Source organism: Zingiber officinale, chromosome 5B (genome assembly GCF_018446385.1).
Source record: "Zingiber officinale cultivar Zhangliang chromosome 5B, Zo_v1.1, whole genome shotgun sequence".
Taxonomy (NCBI): Eukaryota; Viridiplantae; Streptophyta; class Magnoliopsida; order Zingiberales; family Zingiberaceae; genus Zingiber; species Zingiber officinale.
Genome location: NC_055995.1, coordinates 34,028,896 through 34,045,581, shown reverse-complemented (window position 1 = coordinate 34,045,581; position 16,686 = coordinate 34,028,896).

Below are 16,686 nucleotides of genomic sequence, written 5' to 3'. Positions count from 1 at the left end.
AATCAGGGAATCCTATAATTGTTGTGAGATGAATTATGGTTCAATTTTAGGGTTTAGTTTAACTTTGTGTTAGATTTAGGTTTAGCTTTGGGTTCAACAAGTAGACATTCTTTGGATAAACTTCTGGGCTACGGTGAGTAACAAGGACATCATTAAAGTAATCATGTCTTCGAGGTTTTCAAATAGTCCTACCCATTGAACTTAGTACAAAACCTTGATCTAACTGGTTAGGATCCATAAAGGGTAGCTTCGGTCAGTTCCACTTAGCCAAATGCACCAGGTCGAAGCCATATCTTCCTAGACATGAGATGACTTAAGTTTCCCCAACGTACTATCATCCAATACTTCACCAGTACCGCGGGTTAAGTTAAACTTAGCCCATTTTAATCTAACCTTAATTACCCGGCCGGGTAATCTACTCTTGTTTACCCTTATCGGGTGGATTAATTTTGGAGGTGCCAACTATTCTGGAGCCTTTCTTTTGATTTAGTTTGAATTTAGTTTGATTTTATTGTCTTTCTTCTAGCTCCCCCTAGATCATAGCCTCGATATGGTCTATCGAGGTAATGTATTTGATCCTTAGGGACCCAATATTGTCCAAGTCCAACTTGATTGATCAGGTTGGACTTGGGGACCCATGCTTGGACCATTTTTCTATTTGGTCTTTGTATAAGTGTAACGACCCACCTTCTACTGGCTAAGCTGTGAGGTCGATCATTACATTATGCTGTGCTAACTATTCCATGACCATCATTAAATCTAAGTGCGGAAGCTGTACTAATTAAAATTTTGCTAAACTATCATCATTTCTTGGTTCTACATGTGTTAAGGGGTGTAATCTAAACTATTCATGACATATATTACATCCCCCAATGGTCAAGGAACTTAACTAAGAGTTTCTTGCTGATATCAGGCCTCCCAATCGATCCACGGATCGATTGGAATGGCCGGATCGATCCATTGATCGATCCAGGTGGCTACTGTATGTGGGGCTTAGGTTGGATCGATCCAGTGATCGATCCAGCACGCTACTGTGCTCGGGCAATATTCTGGATCGATCGGTTGATCGATCCAGACTGGCCAATCAATCCAGTGATCGATCCTAGAGCCTTCTGTTCGCGACAGAATTTGCTGGATCGATCGGCTGATCGATCCAGAGGCCTACTGTTCGCGGTACGAACTTCTCAATCGATCGGCTGATCGATTGAGAAGCCTCCAATCGATCAGCCGGTCGATTGGGGTTTCTGATTTCGTACCAGAAGTCTGATTTCAACACTGTTTCGTACCTCAATCACACATACAAGTTCTAAAATGACTGGAAAATATTCTAACATCACGTAACTAAGGTTCTAAGCATGGTAGAGTGCAAAATTTACTAGTTCATGGCATTTAAACATACTAAAGTGCGAAACATGGTAAAATGCTAAAAAGTTCCGATGATTTAAACAAAACTTGCTAGATCCCTAAGATCTTTATTCCAAGTTCCATCCACACACATCTTTGCAGCATTGTCCTCCAGCCTCCGCTAGTCCATCTTCCCTTTACCTTTATCTGCAGTATAAGGAAAATAGTATCTGTAAGCTTGAGAGCTTAGTAAGAAACCATCTACCTCACAAAACATGCATACGATGCTATTTATGCTTTGAAAACATGCTATTTGAAAAGAACATACTGAATATGCTAAGCATGGCATGACATACAACACATAGAAGTAAAACTGATCATGGCAATAAAGCTAATGATAAACTATCATGTTGTATCAACATAAAACTAAACTGATATAAAACTGAGCTAAGCTAATACTAATCTGATGCTAAAGCTGAACTGAACTCACATGACTAATTTGTGATGTTTGAAAACTATATTCATAAGTAGATTAAAATAATAATCAAGCTGCTATTTGGGCCCGGCAACTGTACTTTGCTGTGCGCGCATCCCTAACTAGACCCGGGTTTGCAAGTCCCGAATTTAGTAGGGTTACTAGGTTAGCTGAACCTAGGGACGACTATGGGAGTCCAACCCAATGGATATCTAATCCAGTACAGTGCCACTGAGAAAGTAAAATACTGAACATAAGCTAATAAATTATTGTCTTGCTTTTACTAGGTTGTCTAAACCCAGAACTAGGTTATCTAAACCTAGAGGCGACTGTGGGAGCCCACCCATTGGACATCTTGTCCTGTAAAAGCTGGAGCAAGACTCAATAAGCTATGAAATGCTTCTATTGCATTTATCTAAGCCACTAAAATGCCTAAGTTGCATTTTTCTATGCTAAACAATTTAAATCGAACACTTGGTATGCGCTAATTCGCATCCTTTGTGTCGATAGTCTACATATTACTAAACTAATACATGAAATTCACACGAGAGCTACTTATACTGCAGGTGAGGGGTTTCTTTCCTCCTGTTCGGATTTTCTTACGATTCTAATCGCTAGATTTCCGGAGGAGACGATCTTCTCGACGATTCTCTTGCGTCCACGGGTTCTTCTCGCGGAGAGAAACGTCCTCGTGCCGGAGTCGTCGCCGGAAGGTGTCCTTGAAGCCCTAGGAAAGGAACCCTAGGTTGGTTCTTGTGGTTGGCGCCGAGAGAAGGAGAGGGGAAAGGGGGCGGCGTGGCTAGGGTGAGAAGAAGGAAAAGTCACGTTCCAAAATAACTCTTCACTTATTAATTCCCTATTTATATTAAGTGGGTAATTTCACCCAACTCTAATATAAATTTAATTGATTCCCTTTTCCTTCAGCACGGCCTTGCTGGGTTCACTTGGTTACTAAAGCTATCTATAAGTCGTAGGACCCATAGGTCTCGGGTTCAATTCCCGCGTAGGCTATTTTCGTTTTCTATTTTTTTTTTGCTACTTCCGCTACTCTAAAAATTATGTAAAAATATTCTAAAATTCCAGAAAATTACTAGGATATTTCTAATAATTATTTTGAGAATTTTCGGGCGTTACAATCCCCCATACCTTATAAAAAGTTCATCCTCGAACTTAGAATAACTCTAAGTACTTCTGTCTCATACTGGCTTCTGTCTCCCAAGTTGCTTTTTCTGCTGTGTGACTGTGCCAAATAACTTTGACTAATGGTACTTCCTTGTTCCGTAATTTCTTAACTGCTTGGTTTATTATCTGAATAGGCCGACTGTCATAGCTGAGGTCTTCGCGGATTTGTACCGACTGGGGCTCAATCACCTGGGTGGCATCTGGGATATGCTTTTTCAGCATAGAGACATGAAATACATTATGGACAGTTGACATTTCCTGGGGTAGCTCTAGATCATATGCTACTTTGCCTACTCTTCTGCTGATAAGGTATGGTCCCACATATCTGGGACTTAGTTTGCCCTTCTTCCCAAAACGCATTACTCCCTTCATGGGAGCTACTCTGAGGAACACTGAATCCCCAACTGAGAACTCTAAGGGTCTGCGCCGTGTATCAGCATAGCTTTTCTGGCGACTCTGAGCTGTCTCTATCCTCTGGCGGATCTGCTGTATAGCTGCTGTGGTATCTGCTACTAGATCTGTCTGAAGCTCTAGTTCTTTCTGTTCACCACTCTCATACCAGCAGATTGGAGATCTACACCTCCACCCGTAGAGAGCCTCGTAAGGTGCCATACCGATAGTGGCCTGATAGCTGCTGTTGTATGCAAATTCTGCTAAACTCAGATATTTACACCAACTTCCTTTGAAATCTAGGGCACATGCTCGGAGCATATCTTCAAGTACCTAATTTACCCGCTCCGTCTATCCATCTGTCTGAGGATGGAAAGCTGTGCTGAACTTTAACTTTGTGCCCAAAGCTGACTGTACACACTCCCAGAAGTGTGATGTGAACCTACTGTCTCTGTCTGATATAATGGTTCATGGGACTCCATGTAGTCTAACGATCTCCTTGAGATACAACTGTGCTAGCTGTTCCATGGAGTAGGATATCCTGATAGCTAAGAAGTGGGCTGATTTAGTCAACCTGTCGACTATTACCCAGATGGTATCAAAACCATTCGTGGTTCTGGGTAGTCCCACTATGAAATCCATGGAAATATCTTCCCACTTCCATTCGGGTATCTGAATGGGCTGCAAGACTCCTCCTGGTCTCTGATGTTCTACCTTAACCCTCTGACAGGTTAGGCAGATGTTGACATATCGAGCGATGTCTCTCTTCATCCCAGGCCACCAAAAACATTTCTTCAAGTCCTGGTATATTTTGGTGGAGCCAGGATGCATCGCATAGGGAGTCTTGTGAGCCTCCTCTAAAATCTTGCTTCGTAGTTCCTCCTGATCTGGAACGCATAATCTGTCACCAAAGTATAATACCTCGCTATTTGATATTCTGAACTCTCCACCTTCTGATTCTGCTATCCCTTGCTTAATTTTCTGAATTTCAGGATCCTGTTCCTGAGCTGTCTGAATGTCACCAAGCAAGGTAGACTCTAATGTCATAGTAGAGAGCTGTCCGACTATGAGTTCGAGACCGAAATCTGTGATCTCTTTCTGTAGGGGTGGTGGCATAGCTGCTAAAGATAATAGGGCAGCACTGGATTTTCTGCTAAGTGCATCTACTACCCTATTTGCCTTTACTGGGTGGTAGAGAATATCTATATCGTAGTCCTTGACCAGCTCTAGCCATCTGCGCTGTCGCATATTCAAATCCTTCTGAGAGAAGAAGTACTTCAGACTCTGATGATCTGTATACACTCTGCACTGAGCTCCATACAAGTAATGTCTCCAAATTTTGAGAGCGAACACCACCGCTGCAAGCTCAAGGTCATGAGTAGGGTAATTATTCTCATATTTCTTGAGTTGTCTGGAGGCATAGGCGATCGCCTTGCCATTTTGCATCAGCACTGTTCCTAGTCCCAACTTAGAGGCATCACTATATATATCAAAGCTATCTGTGTTCTCTGATAGAGTCAGAATAGGTGCACTGGTCAATCTCCTTTTTAACTCGCTGAAGCTGTTCTCACAGTCCTCTGTCCACTGAAATTTCCTGTTCTTTCTGGTAAGAGCTGTCAGTGGGGAGGCTATCCTAGAGAAGTCCTCTACGAATTTTCTGTAATAACCTGCTAATCCCAGAAAGCTCCTGATCTCACTGGCATTCTTGGGTCTTTTCCAGTTACTCACAGCTTCTATTTTACTGGGGTCTACCATGATACCATCCTTTGAGATGATGTGACCCAGGAAGGACACCTGATCTAACCAAAATTCACATTTCGTGAACTTGGCGTACAACTGGTTCTGCTGGAGGGTCTGCAGTACTATTCTCAGGTGCTTTGCGTGTTCTTCCTAAGTTCCTGAATAGATAAGGATGTCATCGATGAATACGATAACGAACTTATCTAAGTACTCTCTGAATACTCTGTTCACGAGGTCCATGAAAGTAGCTGGAGCATTTGTCACGCCAAAGGGCATGACTACGAACTCGTAATGTCCCTATCTAGTCCTGAATGCTGTCTTGGGTATATCCCCTTCTTTAACATTCACCTGATGATAACCTGACCTGAGGTCTATCTTAGAGAACACTGCTGCTCCCTTCAGCTGATCGAACATGTCATCAATTCTGGGAAGAGGATACCTATTCTTGATCGTGACTTGGTTCAGTGCTCTGTAATCTATGCACAGGTGCATGCTCCCGTCCTTCTTCTTCACGAACAATATAGGCGCTCCCCATGGTGAGTGACTCGGACGTATGAAGCCCTTGTCAAGCAGCTCCTGTAGTTGCTCATGAAGTTCCTTCAGTTCTGCTGGGGCCATGCGGTAGGGTGCTTTGGAGATAGGATTTGTACCGGGAATGAGTTCTATCTCAAATTCGATCTCCCTGTCTGGTGCTAGGCCTGGTAACTCTTCAGGGAAGACTGCTGGGTAGTCACGTACGACTCGGACCTCTGCTAGCTGTCGGTCCTTGTCCTGACCGGTACTGACTACATGTGCTAAAAATCCCATACATCCTGAATCCATTAATCTCTGTGCTTTCATAGCGGAGAGAAACTTTTTGGCCTTTCTCTTGGGTTCTCCGATGAACTCGAACTGTGCTTCTGCTTCAGGTTGGAATACGACTTTATGTTTACGGCACTCGATGGAAGCACCGTATCTGATCAAGAAGTCCATTCCGAAGATGACATCGTAGTCAGTCATATTTAGCACTATCAGGTCACAAAAGAGTTCTCTGTCTGCTATAATGACTGGTACTGCTCTGAGCCAGTGGGTGGATGCCATAATTTCTCCTGAAGGTAACGTTGTCAGAAACTGACTACTGAGTACCTCTGGAGGTATTGCTAACTTCTCGACAAATGCCCTGGATACATAAGAATGGGTTGCCCTAGTATCGAATAATACAGTTGTACTTTGCTGCAAAATATTAATCTGACCTGTAACAACTGTCTAGGCATTCGCTACGTCTTCTCTGGTTAAGGAGTAGATCCTTGCATTCGTCATAGCTGGAGGGGCTTCTAGTCTGCCCTGGCTGATGTGTGGACCATCTAGAGTGGCCTGCATCTGATGTAACTGAGCTGGCTGGCCTCCATACTGAATCGACTGTGGTGGAGGAAGACTAGTCTTGTTCGGGCACTGCTTAGCCATATGCCCTTCCTGTCCACACTCAAAGCATCCTCGTGTGCCTTTACGACAAACTCCAGGGTGGAATTTTCCACAAGTAGCACACTTTGGATAACTTGGTTGTTTGCTAGCTGACCCTCCTTTTGGGTAACTCCCTGGTTTGCACTTATTGCTGGAGTTCCCTTTCCAGTTGACGCTGTGGCCCTGTTGTTTTTGAGTGCCTGAGCCTCCTTGCCCTTTTGACTCTGAGAGGACTTGCTTCTGCTGTTTGATACTGTTTTGGTAGTGCTCGGTGGTCAGAGCACTACTGACTAGTTCTTCGGTGGTTTACGGCCTGTGAACGCCGCCATCCACGTTCATTGCTATTTTTGGTCTCAGCATCTTGAGCATCAACCGGACTCTTTCTTTCTCTTTGCTGACTAGTTCAGGGCATAGACGAGCCAATCTATTGAATTTCTTCATGGCTTCCTCAACTGATAGGTTGCCCTGACGAAACTCAGTGAACTCGTCGTAGTGGCGGTTGGTGACCCGCATGTGAAAGAACTCCTCGTAGAATTCTTTCTTGAAGTCAGCCCATGTCATCTGGTTCACTGGGCGCCGCCTAATTCTCTCCACCACATACGCATCTCCGCAGCGTAGGAGGCGACTTCACCTTCTCATGTTCGCTACCCGAAGCTCCATCGCATTTCCAGTGTCTTGAACCAGGCTTGAGCATCCCATGGTTCACTGGTGCCTGAGAAGTTCTCGGGCTTGACTCTCTGCCACTGGATCAGATAGGCTTCTCTCTTTGCCTCTACTGCTACTGGGGCTACTGGTGCTGTAGGCTGGACTGGTGGAACCTCTAAGACTACTGACGTTGCTACGTTTGGTTCCGGGGTGACTGTGGGAGTATTCTGCTGATTAGCCTTTAAGGTGGCTATTTCCTGTTGCTGTTCAGCTAGCTGCTGCTGTAACTGAGCCACTAATGCTGTAAGGTCTGGAGTAGGCACTGAACTGCCTGCCTCATGCTGGGGCTCAGTAGCTGGTGCCCTTCTAGCTGGGCGTCCTCGTGCCATTCTTGAGACATAGAGGACATACATGACTAACACAATCATAAGGGAGTAACTATTGTTATCATGTCAACTACTATCATGAATAAGGATGCTTTAGTTATATCTAAACATGAAACAAGAAACATAAAGAAAGTGAGAGATGTTCTTACTTGGAAGCTGCAGGTTCAATGCTGATGTGTGTGTAGGAAGTATGGAACCTGGCTATGATACCACTCTGTAACGACCCACCTTCTACTGGCTAAGCTGTGAGGCCGATCGTTACATTATGCTGTGCTAACTATTCCATGACCATCATTAAATCTAAGTGCGGAAGCTGTACTAATTAAAATTTTGCTAAACTATCATCATTTCTTGGTTCTACATGTGCTAAGGGGTGTAATCTAAACTATTCATGACATATATTACATCCCCCAATGGTCAAGGAACTTAACTAAGAGTTTCTTGCTGATATCAGGCCTCCCAATCGATCCACGGATCGATTGGAATGGATGGATCGATCCATTGATCGATCCAGGTGGCTACTGTATGTGGGGCTTAGGTTGGATCGATCCAGAGATCGATCCAGCACGCTACTGTGCTCGGGCAATATTCTGGATCGATCGTCTGATCGATCCAGACTGGCCAATCGATCCAGTGATCGATCCTAGAGCCTTCTGTTCGCGACAGAATTTGCTGGATCGATCGGCTGATCGATCCAGAGGCCTACTGTTCGCGGTACGAACTTCTCAATCGATCGGCTGATCGATTGAGAAGCCTCCAATCGATCAGCCGATCGATTGGGGTTTCTGATTTCGTACTAGAAGTCTGATTTCAGCACTGTTTCGTGCCTCAATCAACATACAAGTTCTAAAATGTCTGGAAAACATTCTAACATCACGTAACTAAGGTTCTAAGCATGGTAGAGTGCATAATTTACTAGTTCATGGCATTTAAACATACTAAAGTGCGAAACATGGTAAAATGCTAAAAAGTTCCGATGATTTAAACAAAACTTGCTAGATCCCTAAGATCTTTATTCCAAGTTCCATCCACACACATCTTTGCAGCATTGTCCTCCAGCCTCCGCTAGTCCATCTTCCCTTTACCTTTATCTGCAGTATAAGGAAAATAGTATCTGTAGGCTTGAGAGCTTAGTAAGAAACCATCTACCTCACAAAACATGCATACGATGCTATTTATGCTTTGAAAACATGCTATTTGAAAAGAACATACTGAATATGCTAAGCATGGCATGACATACAACACATAGAAGTAAAACTGATCATGACAATAAAGCTAATGATAAACTATCATGTTGTATCAACAGAAAACTAAACTGATATAAAACTGAGCTAAGCTAATACTAATCTGATGCTAAAGCTGAACTGAACTCACATGACTAATTTGTGATGTTTGAAAACTATATTCATAAGTAGATTAAAATAATAATCAAGCTGCTGTTTGGGCCCGACAACTGTACTTTGCTGTGCGCGCATCCCTAACTATACCCGGGTTTGCAAGTCCCAAATTTAGTAGGGTTACTAGGTTAGCTGAACTAAGGGACGACTATGGGAGTCCAACCCAATGGATATCTAATCCAGTACAGTGCCACTGAGAAAGTAAAATACTGAACATAAGCTAATAAATTCTTGTCTTGCTTTTACTAGGTTGTCTAAACCCATAACTAGGTTATCTAAACCTTGAGGTGACTGTGGGAGCCCACCCATTGGACATCTGGTCCTGTAAAAGCTGGAGCAAGACTCAATAAGCTATGAAATGCTTCTATTGCATTTATCTAAGCCACTAAAATGCCTAAGTTGCATTTTTCTGTGCTAAACAATTTAAATCGAACACTTGGTATGCGCTAATTCACATCCTTTGTGTCGATAGTCTACATATTACTAAACTAATACATGAAATTCACTCGAGAACTACTTATACTGCAGGTGAGGGGTTTCTTACCTCCTGTTCGGATTTTCTTACGATTCTAATCGCTATATTTCCGGAGGAGACGATCTTCTCGACGATTCTCTTGCGTCCACGCGTTCTTCTCGCGGAGAGAAACGTCCTCGTGCCGGAGTCGTCGCCGGAAGGTGTCCTTGAAGCCCTAGGAAAGGAACCCTAGGTTGGTTCTTGTGGTTGGCGCCGAGAGAAGGAGAGGGGAAAGGGGGCGGCGTGGCTAGGGTGAGAAGAAGGAAAAGTCACGTTCCAAAATAACTCTTCACTTATTAATTCCCTATTTATATTAAGTGGGTAATTTCACCCAACTCTAATATAAATTTAATTGATTCCCTTTTCCTTCAGCATGGCCCTGCTGGGTTCACTTGGTTACTAAAGCTATCTATAAGTCGTAGGACCCATAGGTCTCGGGTTCAATTCCCGCGTAGGCTATTTTCGTTTTCTATTTATTTTTGCTACTTCCGCTACTCTAAAATTCTGTAAAAATATTCTAAACTTCCAGAAAATTACTAGGATATTTCTAATAATAATTTTGAGAATTTTCGGGCATTACAATAAGTGATAAATATGACTTATATTTCTTTTTCGATTTGAATCCTAGTCCCGTTCTATTGTAAATTGCCCTTTGTGTTCCAAGAAGTAGGTCAAGGTTCTTGGAACCCAAAGAGAATCGTTGTAATGTTTTTTCCAAATCCTTGACCTGAGTTTTCCAGCTAGAATTCTCTTCCTCAAGTTTTTGGACTTGAGTCGAGTTTTCAATCTGAACTGGTTCAGTCAAAGATTTGGAGTTAGTCACTTCTTTAAAGACAGCTACTTCCTTTAGAAGTGACTTAATTCTAAGATTAGACTTAGCTAATTTTCGTAACAAATAATTAATTAGGTTGTTAAGTTGAGGGATACTTACAGAGGGATCGTGCCCTTCGGAAACGGATACAGATCCATGACTTCTTTCCGATTCTACTTCCGACTCGCTCTCGCTCTCGGACACATCGATCTGGTCTCGGGCCATCAGGGCAAGAAGGCTCGTTTGTTCGAGCTCGTCTTCGGTATCCTCTTCTGAAGATTCTTCAAAGGTTGCTTTAAGTACCTTCTTCTTTCTTTGCTTCTTTGCATCCTTCTGATTGGGGCAATTGACCTTGATATGCCCCTTCTGGTTGCATCCATAGCAGGTCACCTCAAACTTGACCTTTGAGCTCAGTTGACCCTCCTTTGATTGGACTGCCTTCTTTAGGTCTTTCTTGTTGAAGCCGTTCTTTTTCTTGTAGAGCTTCTTTACCAAGTTCACGAGTTCGGTTGTTAGTTTGTCGTCTTCATCGTCTGAGTCTGGTTCTGGTTCCGACTCTGGCTTGGTTCTTCGTCGTGATCTTGGTTCTCGTGTTCTACTGGTACCTATAAGCAAAGCTACACCTTTCTCGGGTGGCTGTGTATTAGTCTACTCATAAAGTTCAAATTCAGAAAATAATTCATCTAATCTAATGGAAGATAAATCCTTGGAGACTTTGTAGGTATCTACCATTGATGCCCACAATGTGCTCCTCGGAAAAGCACTAAGTGAGTACCTTATGATGTCCCTATTCTCAACCTTTTGCCCGATCGCGTGGAGGGAGTTTAGGATGTCTTGTATACGAGCGTGAAGTTGGCTGGCCGTCTCGTCTTCCTGCATTTTCAAATTATATAATTTATTGAACAAGAGATCTCCCTTGCTTACCTTAGTGTCCGAGGTGCCCTCGTGGAGTTTGATCAGCTTCTCCCAAAGTTCTTTTGTGCTGGAGAATGGTCCAACTCTGTTGAGTTCCTCCATGGTCAGTTCACACTGGAGGGTGCAGGTTGCTCTGGCATCAGTTTCCACCTTCTTGATTAGGGTCGATTCTCATTTTTCACAGGGTGTCGGCTTACCGTCTTCGTCAGATGGCAGTTGTAGTCCAGTCTTGATAATCATCCACGTGTCGAACTGTGTCTTGAGAAATGTTTCCATTCGCCCCTTCTAATATTTGAAGTCTTCTCTGGAGAAAAGTGGGGGGCGAACGGTGCTGAAACCTTCTTGTTGGGCCATTAGCGATATGCAACAACAAAAAAATAAGAATATCCCAAGACTAGGTTTTGGATTAGCAGTGCGCGAAATAAAGTTAAGAATTTGCGAACTCGAGTGGTGTTGCACCAGTCTTGAGCAAAAACCGATTTGAAAAATTGATTAGAATATAGCAATTAAGCTAATTCTAATTGACGCCGTAAAAATTGAAAATACCACGTAAAAAAAAACTGCGTGATTGGTGGTTGCACCAGATCAACGCGACCCCGCTCTGATACCAATTGTTGGATTGAAAGCGCTAGAGGGGGGGGGTGAATAGCGCTCGTGGCTATTTCGTTCGTTTCGAAATCGTAAAACAATCGAGTAAATAAACGCAGCGGAAAAATGAAAGAGCACACGCTAACACAAGTTGGTTACTTGGTTCAGAGCCTGTGGCGACTCCTACTCCAAGGCCCGCGATCGTTGATCGCTTCCAGTGGGCAACAACTATAAGCTCGAAAGAGGTTATTACAAACTAAGTACAATGTAAAAGCAGTAAACAAACTTTATACCGACAACGAAATACTGAAAGCTGAAGCTCCGGGTAATCGGGATCTCATTGCAGCACTTCGGGATCGTCTCGTAAGCAGCTTGTAGCAGAAAGATCGCTTGGAAGAAGTTGTGTTGAGCTGCTATTTGAAGTCCCCTTATAAACAGTGCTAGAGGCGCATCCAAGGCTGTCCGAGGCCCCTCCAACGAGCCGATTTAACCGCGTAGATCAGCGCAGACTCCTTCTGCGCTTATCCTCCTCAAGGCGCCTTAAAGGCCAGTCAAAGGTGCCTTGAACCCCAGCTCCAAGGCGCCTCCAAGTCCATATAGTGCGCCTCTAGCGTTTCTGGACAGCTGGCTTCGGCTTGCACTCGAGGCGCCTCCAAGCCCCATGGAGGCGCCTTGGATACTGTTCATCCGAGGTCTGAGTTGCTCCTTTGTTCCTGCAAGTTGTGTTAGTCCCAAACACAAACCCTGCAAAACAAAGTTAGCACAGAAATAATATGATAGATAAACTTGACAGTCGTCGGACTGTCCGGGTCAGACTTCGGATTTCCAACCGGAAACCCTAGGTCGACCTAACGCCTACTGTTCCCTCTACGGGGAATGCGTCCTCACCTACTCCACTCAGGAGATTTACCTGTTGCCAGTGCGATCCTCCAGATAGACTGGACTTTTGCTTAGGGTTCGAAGCTTCCGGACTTTTAGCTGGACTTCCGCTTCCCGGCTGGTCTAGTCTTTCACCTGATTCACGACACTAGGACTTTCCACCTAGGGTTACCCCCCTAGGACTTTTGCCTGAAGCTCTCAACCCGCCAAGACTTTCCGCATTGGATTACGACCCCCTATAACCTAGGGTTACCACCCCCTAGGGTTTTCCACCTGCCTAACCGCAGCTAGGACTTTCCTGAAACACTCAATCAAGTGCATTAGATCATAAAAAAACTTAACTTTGAATTCTTTAGCCATTATCAAAACAACGGCCGATCGTCGGATGCTTCCCGCACCAACAATCTCCCCCTTTTTGATTATGGCAACTGAAATTCAAAGCTAAGTAAAATAGATGCATAAAGTTTAAGTAATAAATTTTAAATGTACGCATGGTTAAGCTAAACACTTAAACTTTGTCAGGCTCCCCCTTAATAAAGGCATTATTTAAAAATTTTATTAACTTTTCTTTTGAATTTCCCTACTCTCCCCCTTAATAAAGGCATTATTTAAAAATTTTTATTAACTTTTCTTTTGAATTTCCCTACTCTCCCCCTTTGCCATTCATCAAAAAATAGGCAAGTTTGAAAAAAATCTTAAGTCTTTGTGAAGATAATTAGGAAAGAGAAAAAAAAATCTGAACTTTCTAAAAGCAACGTCAAATTCACTAAGTTAAAACAGTTTGAGTTCGAACTTTTTTTTTTTTTAAAAACCTTATCAATTAATTTTGCTGGAGAAAGAGTTTTTCTTTTATAGTATAGCAAAAATAATTTTAGTTTTAAGTAATTTAGTCAGGATTTTGAAATATTAGGCTTTTAATAAGGGAAAAGGTATTTTGGTAACACTTGGTTTTATATAATATTCTTTAGCTAAGTGAACCTTGAAAGCTTAGTCTAGAAATACTTAGCCATAATTTTCAAAAAGTACATAAAAATGATTCGAAAGTTTAAGGTTTTGAAAACTCAGCTTAAAGTTTAAATTTGAAAGAATTTTTCTTTTAATTTAAAGCTTTTGAGGGCAAGGGAGGAGCTTCAATCCTTAATGTCCAAGCATGATTTGAGTTAGATTGATTGTTAATTAGTTAATTTCGCTTTAAGTAAGGTATCAGAGCCCTAGTGTTCATGCCAAAAAAATTTAAAAATCAAGCACTTGGGTTCGCGGCCACATGTCTAACCAGTTAGTTACTAGCTGATTACCTAGAGGGCAATAGCTTTCACTTGGTTAGTCAAGTTAAGTCAATAAATCTAGTTAGATTTGACTAGTGCTGGAAGACTTGACTTTATTACTGTTGACTAGGTGTTTAACGCCCAGACTCATATTGATGCACAAATATAAGCATTCTTGAGTCCAGGCTGTACCCTATGCATCTCACGCCATTCTATGTTTTTCAAACACAAGCAAGGTAAGCCTAGGTGTTTGTGTGATGCTTTGGCTGAATTCTAGGGGAGCAAGATTTCTAGGGTAGAGCATAAGCTAAGTCCTTATTTTTGAAAGTCTAGGAAAATTGGAATTTTAAAAACAATATTTTCCTAGAATTTTAAGCCATAAGATGATTTTGAAAACAAGTGAGAGAATTTAGGAAACTGATTTGAAAATAAAAAACTATTCTACCCAACACGTTACCATTTGTGCATATTGTAAACAACTAAAACTAATAAACATAAATAAGTAGAAGTCAACCAAATAGTAATATAATCAGAGAAGACAAATATGTGTCTGTACAAGATACATCAGGTGATAGTGTCAAAAGGCAGGATCATCTAGAGCAGGATCATCAGCTGGAGGGTCGTCAGCTGGAGGTGGTGCAAGAGGCTGCTCGGGTGCAGACTGAGGCTGCCCCTGGCGCCGTATCTCACCTTGGAGAGACGCGAACCCTGCAACTATCTCGGATCGGAGAGATCGGAGGAAGCGATGGTTATCTAGCATAGCTCGTGGCATCTGAATGGACTGGATCTCGAGCCGAGCAATTCTATCCTCGACGGAAGGAGGAGCCCGTGGCGACTCCTACACAGTGGAAAAATGAAAGAGCACACGCTAACACAAGTTGGTTACTTGGTTCGGAGCCTGTGGCGACTTCTACTCCAAGGCCCGCGATCGTTGATCGCTTCCGGTGGGCAACAACTATAAGCTCGAAAGTGGTTATTACAAACTAAGTACAATGTAAAAGCAGTAAACAAACTTTATACCGACAATGAAATACTGAAAGTTGAAGCTCCGGGTCGTCGGGATCTCGTTGCAGCACTTCGGGATCGTCTCATAAGCAGTTTGTAGCAGAAAGATCGCTTGGAAGAAGTTGTGTTGAGCTGCTGTTCGAAGTCCCCTTATAAACAGTGCTGGAGGCGCCTCCAAGGCTGTCCGAGGCGCCTCCAATGAGCCGATTCAGCCGCGTAGATCAGCGCAGACTCATTTTGCGCTTATCCTCCTCAAGGCGCCTTAAAGGCCAGTCCAAGGCGCCTTGAACCCCAACTCCAAGGCGCCTCCAAGTCCATATAGGGCGCCTCTAGCATTTCTGGACAGCTGACTTCGGCTTGCACCCGAGGCGCCTCCAAGCCCCATGGAGGCGCCTCAGATACTGTTCATCCGAGGTCTGAGTTGCTCCTTTGTTCCTGCAAGTTGTGTTAGTCCCAAACACAAATCCTGCAAAACAAAGTTAGCACAGAAATAATATGATAGATAAACTTGACAGTCGTCGGACTGTCCGGGTCTGACTTCGGATTTCTAACCGGAAACCCTAGGTCGACCAGATGCCTACTGTTCCCTCTACGGAGAACGCATCCTCACCTACTCCACTCAGGAGAATTACCTGTTGCCAGTGCGATCCTCCAAATCGACTGGACTTTTGCTCTGCGTTCGAAGCTTCCGGACTTTCTGCTGGACTTTCGCTTCCCAGCTGGTCTAGTCTTTTACTTGGTTCGCGACACCAGGAATTTCCACCTAGGTTTACCCCCTAGGACTTTTGCCTGAAGCTCTCGACCCGCCAAGACTTTCCGCATAGGGTTGCCACCCCCTATGACCTAGGGTTACCACCCCCTAGGGTTTTCCACCTGCCTAACCGCAGCTAGGACTTTCCTGAAACACTCAATCAAGTGCATTAGATCACAAAACAACTTAATTTTGAATTCCTTTGCCATTATCAAAACAACGGTCGATCGTCGGATCCTTCCCGCACCAACAGCATAAACATAGTCGATCAAGAAATCTCTTGAAGTAACCCGGACGGGCCTTCCTGGGAGGAACCGAAGACTTTAAACTATCATTAGCAAAGTCATGAAAGATTAAGTACCTGATTAAAATATGATTGTGCACACGACTCTATTGACTCAAATTAATCGGGATTACACGCCCGACCAGGTTGATGAAATTCTTCATATTAAATCGATCGGGATTACACGCTCGACCGAAAATTCAAAGGTTGATGAAATTCTTCATATTAATCGTTCGGGATTATAGGTCTGGCCTAGATTCAAAGTCATCTGGATTTCTTTATAAAGATCACTCGGTATTACACTCCCGACAAGGATTCAAAGTTCAGAGGAAATTCTTTATATATAATCCTTCAAAATTACATTCCCCATCAGAAGTCACAATCATACGAGGTTCTCTATTTAAAATCGCTCGGGATTGTACGCTTGACCAAGAACACATAAATCCTATGGAGTTTTTCATATAAAGTTGCTCGGGATTACACGTCCCTCGGAAGCACTGAGGTCTTTGGAATTCTTTATATATAGTCATGCCTGAATAAAGATCAAGGAGTTTATGGAAAGCCTTATTGTTCAGAGCCATATGATCAATTAAGATACCACAATAGGAAAAGCTTTTGAGAAAGATAGTACTTATTCTCAAGAAGCAGCAGCCAGATAATAAAGGTCGGAAAAATA